General features: G+C 40.6%; 1 long non-coding RNA gene across 2 annotated transcripts; it reads right to left on the bottom strand.

Annotated features, from left to right (window-relative positions):
* Window positions 1-673: 673 nt before the first annotated feature.
* LOC123956983 lies at window positions 674-8,380 on the bottom strand. Of its 2 annotated transcripts, XR_006821686.1 has the most exons (4): window positions 8,085-8,380; window positions 7,900-7,966; window positions 7,506-7,664; window positions 674-978 (listed from the first exon to the last, which is right to left on the bottom strand). It is a non-coding gene; the product is annotated as an uncharacterized LOC123956983 (long non-coding RNA). The 2 variants fall into 2 exon arrangements; XR_006821687.1 differs by lacking the exon at window positions 674-978 and having other exon boundaries at window positions 4,982-7,664.
* Window positions 8,381-8,751: the final 371 nt, after the last annotated feature.

Here is an 8,751-nt window from a genome sequence, read left to right as displayed (position 1 = left end):
CGGCTAGTGCAACAGAGAGTTAATACCCTAAGCTTAATTTTCTATTCAAGTGTGGAGGAATAGATGTGCTGAGAGCATAGACTGTATATAAAAAGGCTGAGAGTTAACAGCAGGCCCCCCGTGACATTTCAGCTGTGACTATCAGTGCTCATCAGACTGCAGCCGAGATATTTTGCATGTGTTGTTTTGACTCGAGGCGACTGTTACCAAGCACAATGGTCCATCACAGAAACAAAAAACGGAGGCGATAGTGATGGAAAGGCGGAAAGGAGGAGCACACAGGAGGAAATTGAAGGGGGTGGAGATAAACGATAAGAGGATGAACTGAAAGGTGGGGGCAAGAGAAAGTAAAAGATAGGTGATGAAATAAATGGGGTGGGGGTCGTGCATATTGTAGGTGGGTCAGCTGCAGGGCTTAGGAGCAGGGAAAGGTGAATTTAAATAAAAAGCTAAAGAAGAGTAGAATATTTTCTCTGTGGTGCTTTTAAAATCAGGCCACCCGTTCATTATTTAGCCAGGTAACACTTGAAACTTTAAAACTCGGATTCAGTCTTCCACCTTTATGAATAATAAACCATGCATTTGGCCCTGGACTAGAGGGCAGAGAAAATGAATAAACCCAATGGGTCTGGGTCACTGGGAATCAAAGAGCTGAGTCACAATGTTGGTAAGAGTTTTTATTATTATTAATTATTAATTATTAACAGCCGTAAGATCAGTGAAATTCTGTCCTTAAAAAACAAAACGTTGACTTTGCTTTAACATGGCTTGGCTTCTGGTCATAATGTGTAGTGGCAGGTTAAAGTCTCATTGACTTTATACTGTATTATATTAGACAGAAATTCTGCCCAAGACAGTCTTTTCTCAGCTTCCTGCAGAATTCAGCCTTAGGCTTCCCCGCAAATGTTGTCAATAGCAAAGTCGTGCAATTCAGCATTTGGCTTTCCAGCTGATGTCGTCAACAACTGTCAAGGACACCTGCCAAGGATGAGAACATATATAAATACCTTCATCTGAACTTTATTTGCAAATGTGTGACTATATGAATATTTCAATAAACTCCGAAAGACAGCTCTTTGTGAATTCACCTTCAAAGTGCTACCACAGATGCTAATCTCTATTTATTCATCCAGTGACTTTCATCATCTGTTGTTGTGTAAGGACCGTGTTGACCCAGACACCTTTGTTAGCATTTTGCTTTATTTGGATAGCGACAGCAAAAGCAGGGAGGAAGAGAGGGAGCCTGGGGTCAGATACGGATCCAAGCCACCGCAATAAGGACTCAGTCTTGATATGTGGTACCTGATATGTCTGGTGGGGCTCACCACCAGACACCTTTTTGATTTCCCATCTCTCGCTCTGAGGAGATTCAATGATTCAGAACTGATGTTCCAGCATGCATGATGAGGAAGACTTTGGATGTTGTGGGCCACACATCCCAGGGTTAGGATGCAGTTGTGATACCAGACAGAATGGGGGCCATGATTAGAGTCTCCTTCCCTTGAGACTGTGTGTAAGGAGAAGATGTCTGGGGGACGGCGGGGGGCAGAATGACCCATTTCAGATATATATTATTATGTACATGTTGATGCATTAATGGATACATCACTTCAGTGTTACAGCTGGTGAAGGTGGACTACTTTATTTTACTTTATATTTTGTTGATCATATTCTGTAATATTAATCTGAAAAGTAACTAATAACTAGTTATCAAATAAATGTAGTGGAGTAATAATTACAATATTTTGCCTCTTAATTGTAGTGGAGTAGAAGTAGTATATCCACTCAGGTACTGTACTTAAGTATAAGTACTTTCCTTATATTACATTATACTTCTACTTCACTTTTGTATGTGTACCACATTTATTTAAGAGCTATAATTAATAGTTATAGTTTCAAATACTTGTTGAAACCTAAACTGGATAACTTGAACTGTACGGATATACGTGACACACTGTACCTGCTGTGACATAAAACCAATGCACCCTTTGATCTCAAAGCAGGTGTTTAAACTGCTAGTCTGCTAACTGCTGCAACGCATCTGAAAGCACCTGCTGCTGATGTAGCTCGTAAGAAAGAAGCTAGCATGCTAACATTTTAATATAGCTTCAGGGCCACGTTGTGCAGATATTTGTGTTTGCTGCATTGTTGCTGCTGCTGCTGCCATTTCAAAGTGGAGCTTCCCTGCCAGCTCTGGACCACTGTGGATCACTACCTGTTCCACATCTCAAAGGTAAGAACTAGCAGCTGGTCCTAACCTCCATAGTGCAACCATGCATTACTTGAGTTTTGTTAGATATCACAGCTGCTGCATGAGGCTGATGCTGGTTTCTCATGGCTGCTAATTTCTGCTCTTCTGTTGGCTTATAATTTGGCTTGTGCAGTTTCCTTTAGTATTAATTGTGGATTACTAATTTAAAGAGGCTGAGTTCTTTTTTCTGTTGTTTTTGTTTATGGCACAGTGAGTTATGATGCTTTCATGCAGTTGTTTTTTGTATAGCCTAAGTTACATACACAAATGCTTGTTTAAATCTCAATTAACACGACCTTGTAAGTATAATCAGCAATGTGTGTCTCAAACACAAATAGGTAGCAGTATAATAACGTGGTTTTTGTTTTCAAAGGCAACAATAACAGTAGTTTAATTTAACCATAGATGGAACGTGTCACTCTTTATTGAGTGTAGATAACCTATCAATTGTATTTTAAGTCTTGTAGTGCAGCACAAAGCATACATTTATGTGAGCAATATTTTGCCAATGGGTTTTACGATCACATAAGCTGCTGGAACATCCTTCCTTAGATACTGTCCTAAATCAACAAGTTTTCTAAATTAGTTTAATTCTTAAATAAATAAAATACCCCCAAAATAAAATACTTCACAGTGCCTGTAAAACTCCTGGTCCTCCCACTGATTTGCGGGCCCGTGGAGAACTGTACTATCTGTACTGTAGTATGGTATATATGGAGTGAATGACAAGCAATTCTACCTTGACCTTAAAGTTAATAATTGTCTGCTGCATAGCTTCAGTGTCATACCCTGCTGCTATATATCAGGTTGAGTTCTGGGGTTTAGATTTAATCATAGGTATTATATTCCTTGCAATGATTGGAAGTGTCTTGTTGGTCCACGGCCACAAAGGGGAGTGGCAAGGTCTCTCTATCTGTCCATTATCAAACTCCAATCCTACCAGGATCCTTCCAGGCACCGCTGTCTCCCACACTGTTCATTCCTTTAAAAAAAAAAAAATTCTCTTCTGGCATGGAGACGAACATGGAGGAGGAAAATGTGGGGAGATAGTCTGGTTAGGTGGGTTTGCAGAGACTGCTTCAAATGTCATATAGCAGAGATCAACTTATGAGCAAATGGTTGAAAGGACAGACTTTCAAAACCTTGAGTTCTTGGGGGAAAAAAAATGTATTTCTAAAAAAGATGTCCCAATAACAGGCTGACAAAATGGGCGTTGATGATGACTTATGTTGAGTAACAAGATGCAACATTAAATAACAGTCTGTGGGTGTGAGTCAGAACTGGGGATTTGTGTTTAATCTGGATTAATGATGACGAAGAGCCCCCATTGGCCCACAGTTGATGATTTAATGAAAGCAGGGAAGAGGCAGACCCCCTGGGGCGTTCTGTGTGTGTGTGTGTGCAGGAATGACAGAAATAGAGGGAGAAATTAATAGAGCAAGGGGTGGAGGAAGGAGGGAGTGTGTACATGTGTGGGTTTGTGCGTGTGTGCAGCCTATCCATTGGTGTTTATAAGAGTATGAGGGCAAACAGCCTCTTCATGAGAGTGACACCCTGCAGAGATAAGACCCGCTAAGTACAAGGCTCAATTATTTACTGTTGAGGGGTTTAAGAGAATTGGAGGGGCTTCATGAAAATTGATGCTTTTGTTGTTTAGGGGTGATGTTTAAACGATGGCCCTGAGCCATTAGCAGCGGTCACCTCTAAGAGTCTTTCCTTCCGACTGGATCGGCTGCCATGACTGGCAGGAGGAGACCAGCTCCTGTTTCATTATGATGAATGATCTGACGCTCTTCAAAGGGGAATAAAAAGCTGCATGCTGTGACTCTGCAGGCACTCAGATCTGAAGCCGCTGCAATGAGATGATCTCCTAAATTATCGCTGAGAAGCAGTCTATGGAGACCGCACTTCATAATATGTTGTGATGTTGTCGGTGTGGGAAGCAGCAGGCTTCATGCTGCTTGTGTTGACAGATCAGAAACAGATCAGTCATTTTTACTGTTGCTAATGGGAAGTTAGATGGTAGCTGCAACTAAAGATTGTTTTAAATTAAACTGATTATTTCCTGGATTCATCATTTGCTGTGTGTGTGTGGCTTTGATAGGAATGACCTACTGAGTGAAGGCGTTAGGGTTGTTGTTGTTTGTTCCCCATGTTTTGTGGTGGTTATTAAAGTGGAACAAGTTGGACTGAAGAAGATATACCTGTGTTTTTACTGTTACACACCCCCTGAAATTAGCTTTCATGTACAAATTCAACCTTGAAGGGATAGTTGGGGATTTTTGAAGTGGGGCTATATGAGGTATTTATCCATAGTCAATGTTAGTGCTGTACGATATGTCAACAGATATCGTTTGCCAATAGAAAAACGTCTATCGTTCACTATTATGCACAGTTGTTTATTTCGCTGTGCCGCAAATTCCACACTTTACCGCAGTATTTTCGTGAAGGGATGACGCTTAGCATCACTGTGAAGTTAGTAAAACTAATATCCAACTTTAATCTAACTTCACTGCGGTCTGTTCTTCCACACTTGCCATCCAGCCACGATTTGTATGTCAGGTAACTTTTAATGACTTGCCCACGGATATTCAGCTTCCTTTCTAGTTCACCAACGACTGCTGTTGTTGTGATGTTAACTATAGCAGCAGGAGAGTTGTGAGTAATGCTTGTCTGGAGCTGCTGTGCTGCTCTGGGACTGTCTCGTCCTCTCTGCATGTTAGCTTTGCAGCAGCAAGTAGCAAAAGTTTGCTAACCCACAACTTAGCTAACATTAGTTACATTCCTTGCTGTGCCCCACTCTATATCATGGTATTTGACATGGTGTTATAGGTCACCTTTATAACGAAGAGAAATATATTTCATTGAATTTACAGATTTTTTTAAATATCTGGATATGTATTGTTATTGCCCTAGTCAACGTATTACATGCAGTAAATGGAGGTCAGCGTGTCCATTGTCACTGAAACAAAAGTTGTCTGATCCCCACAATGGCAGCAATGAATGTTGGATCCATCCGCATCACTCTCCTGTGTGGCCGTGGGCCCAACAAGATACTTTCAATCACTGCAAGGAATATAATACCTGATAAACAGCAGCATGGTGCTACACTCAAGCTATGCAGCAGACAAATTTATAAAATGTGTTGTTTTAGGGTTATATATGAGGACAGACATTAGCTAGTGAGTGCTAACAGAGTTACGGCAGTTTATGCAGTGTTTCCCACAGATTGAAAGCGTAACTGTGGCGGGGGAGGGGTATGCCGAATTTTGTATGCCTGCCGAGAATTGCATGAAAATACATTAAAGTTCTGCTTTTAAATGCTATACTATTCTTTGTGGGGTTCATCAATAGGGATAAATGATCAGTATATATGTTATCAACGTTAAGAATCGTTAACATATTCTTACACTTAGTAAAAGTAGGCTACCATTTCTTGAGATTCAGCAAAAACATGTGACGTTAACCGCGTTCAAACAATGTGAGCAGCAAAGTGTCCTGAAAGGCCCTTATTAAGTGAATGCATAATTCGGCAAAACAGATATTGTAGGCTACCTGCCGAAATTTGCATCCACCTCTTTTCTCAGTATAACAGAGCATTACCTCCCGCGAGGTGTATGCACTTCACGGCAGGCATGCAGAATTCGGCACAACACCTGCGCTGCAAAACGTCAATAGACCTTGTGGGAGCAAGGCCTGTTCATTGTTCTAAGCTCACAGTAAACTCGCTCAGTCTACCAGAGGCAGATTGTGTCTGACTTGAGGTTGAGGGTGCTGTTTTTATTTCCCTATCTATCAAGTCGGCGAAAGTCAGCCAGTAGGCCTATCTCGAATGCACCTATTTACTACGAGTTATACAGCGTGCCAACTTTGTTAACTGTTCTCCAAAGTTTACATAGATCCACACTCAATAAAAAGTGACCTGTTCCATTTATGCTTAAATGAAACTACTGTTATTGTTGCCGTTGAAAACAAACACAATGTCTGCTAGACTGCTACTGATTTGTGTTTGACTGAAGGTCATACTATTTATTGGGATTTACACAAGCCTGTTATTTGCATTGTTCCCTACACTGCATTTGTGTAAGATTATGAAAAGATTTTGATGCAAATTATGAAAAGAAAATATAATGAAGAAAATATTTAGTCATCTGGCCGGGTTTGACCATGGGCTGCTATTTGCCTTCCACTGGGTATGAAATTATGTTCCTGTAGTGCGTCAGTATACACAATGAAAATAAAAAAACTTATGAAGTGGCAGCAATGAAAGTTTTTCTCAATAAGAGTAGAACTCTGGTCATAGAGTGGTAAGGTAAGAACAGCAAAATGTATTTAAGCCACAAAAGAAGGCCCGATGGAAAAAATAAATAAATAGCGGATCCCCTGCGGTGAAATACAGTTCGCAAGTTGTGCTTATGCGTAGGAATACTGAAGTTCTACGGATGAGAAGATGTACTTTCAAAGGAAATGGCTGTCTGATGGCAAGGCAAAGCACTGAAATTATTAAGCAGCACTTGAACGGATATTGATTTTTTTTCCCCCATTGGGCCTTTTTTTAGGTGGCTAACATACATTTTTCTGCTGACCCTGTCCACAGCAGTACATTGCTTAGCTTCGGTACAGCTCTGTGTCCCCAAACTGGGGACACGCCGACCACCATCTAACTTGTAATCAACTGTAAAGTTGTATAACTGTGCTGAACTCAGTCATTGTGTGCCCCAGATCTGGGGTGGGAGTAATGTTGTGAGGCTGTGAGAGAGCGACCACCATCTACTGCAGGTAATACACTGACTATGGATAAGTACCTCATACAGCCACACTTCAAAAATTATTGATTGATTATTGATATCACAATCAGGCTATGACATCAGCATGAAATGCTTGCTTTCCAAATTTAAAGTGAGTATTTCACTCTTTGAAGTAGTTCTATAATTAAATTCCCGGGTGCACCCTTTAAACCTGAATTTCTGTTAATAACACCACATTCAAGTTTGTTCAGATCCAGTTCAATAGTACAATCCAGTAGAATCCACATAGTACAACAGTAACCCTTAACTGCAGGAATGATTCCTACTACTCAGCTCCAAATTCTCAGTCCCAAGGTGTGAACAGGTGAGTTTGTTTAAGTGAGTCCACAGTCCAAACAAAAAATGGATGTGTCGAAGGTAAGTCAGAGTTCCATAGGGTTGGTGTATGTATGTGTGTGGGGGAAGGAGTGTGAAGGGGTTTTGTGTTGTAATGGGGCCTACCACACCGCAAAGTGCAGTAGTAGCGGGACAGGTCCAGTGATCCTGAGGAGGGAATGGCTCCCACAATCATTCAGGAGGGACGGCTCGCCCTCAATTTTCATCTGCAGATCCAATCCAGACAATGGAAGAAGAAACACGCACACACAAAAAAAAAAATACCTGACCTATCAACAGACAGGGTCAGAGAAATATTCACTGCTTAAGTCTCATGCAATAATATACACTACATGAAATTCACAATACACAATGATATACATACTGTGGGCGTTTACTTTCTGTGCCTCTCTCTCAATATTCAGCATATAAACATAAATAACTTGTTCAACTAAAAATGTAGCACATAAATAATTTAAGGTACATAGTAAGTGAAAATCTTAAGTTGAAAATGAACATTCTCACCGATTTCACCAGAGCGGCTGGACACATACACCCAAAATGGCGGCGCCCAGTAAAGCCACAAGGTCTTCTAAAACCGAAACATACGAGACCGTATGCAACTTTCAATACTTTCTCTCAGTGCAAAATAAATTAGCTTTCACAGTAAGGTGATAAAGAATGAACAAAAGCAGTTTTAAATGAATTACCTCGCTCTTGAATCAGCAAAGACTGTGCGTCGCGGGAAATCCTACGAACATCAAAGCTACCGACGCTGCTAGTAGTCTCTCAAGCGCTATATCTAAACACTGAACTTACAACTAAATTCTTACTGCAGTTAGCTACCACGTTTGTAGTGTTGAAGTTAGCCTCAGTGTAGTTCGTTTTTAGCTGTATTTTCTCCAGGTTTCTCCGTTTTTCACAGTTTTCATCCTCTACAGCAGCGTAGCACTTCTGTCTCTCCACACACACAGCAGCGGGAAAAACAAACTTTCGCTCGCTCCCAGAGACGCGGGAGGAGGTGGGCGGGCCTACCTGCTGTCAGCTGATTGGCCAAACTAACCTGTCGGTCTATTTTGCCCTGGTAACTGAATTTTAACCCTTAAAAATCCTTAGATAATCTCTCAAGTTGCATTTCAAGAATAAAATCACTCTCATTCAGATTTTTATAGGCTTTTCCTATTTTTAAACCTAGATCATTTCATCTGTGTTACACTAAGGTGCTGTCTTCACATTGATTGTTTTATCTGACCAACAATCCAAAGATGTGCAAAGAAATTCAAAGTGCAAGGATATAAAATTAGAGAAAAGCATACTTACATTACAGAAGATGTAACTAGGTATAGCATTATTTCTTAATAAATCACTTCAATTATT

The sequence above is a fragment of the Micropterus dolomieu genome, linkage group LG18 (assembly GCF_021292245.1).
Source record: "Micropterus dolomieu isolate WLL.071019.BEF.003 ecotype Adirondacks linkage group LG18, ASM2129224v1, whole genome shotgun sequence".
In the NCBI taxonomy this organism is placed as follows: domain Eukaryota; kingdom Metazoa; phylum Chordata; class Actinopteri; order Centrarchiformes; family Centrarchidae; genus Micropterus; species Micropterus dolomieu.
Note: the sequence above shows the minus strand (reverse complement) of the source record. Positions and strands in the feature narration are given on the sequence as shown.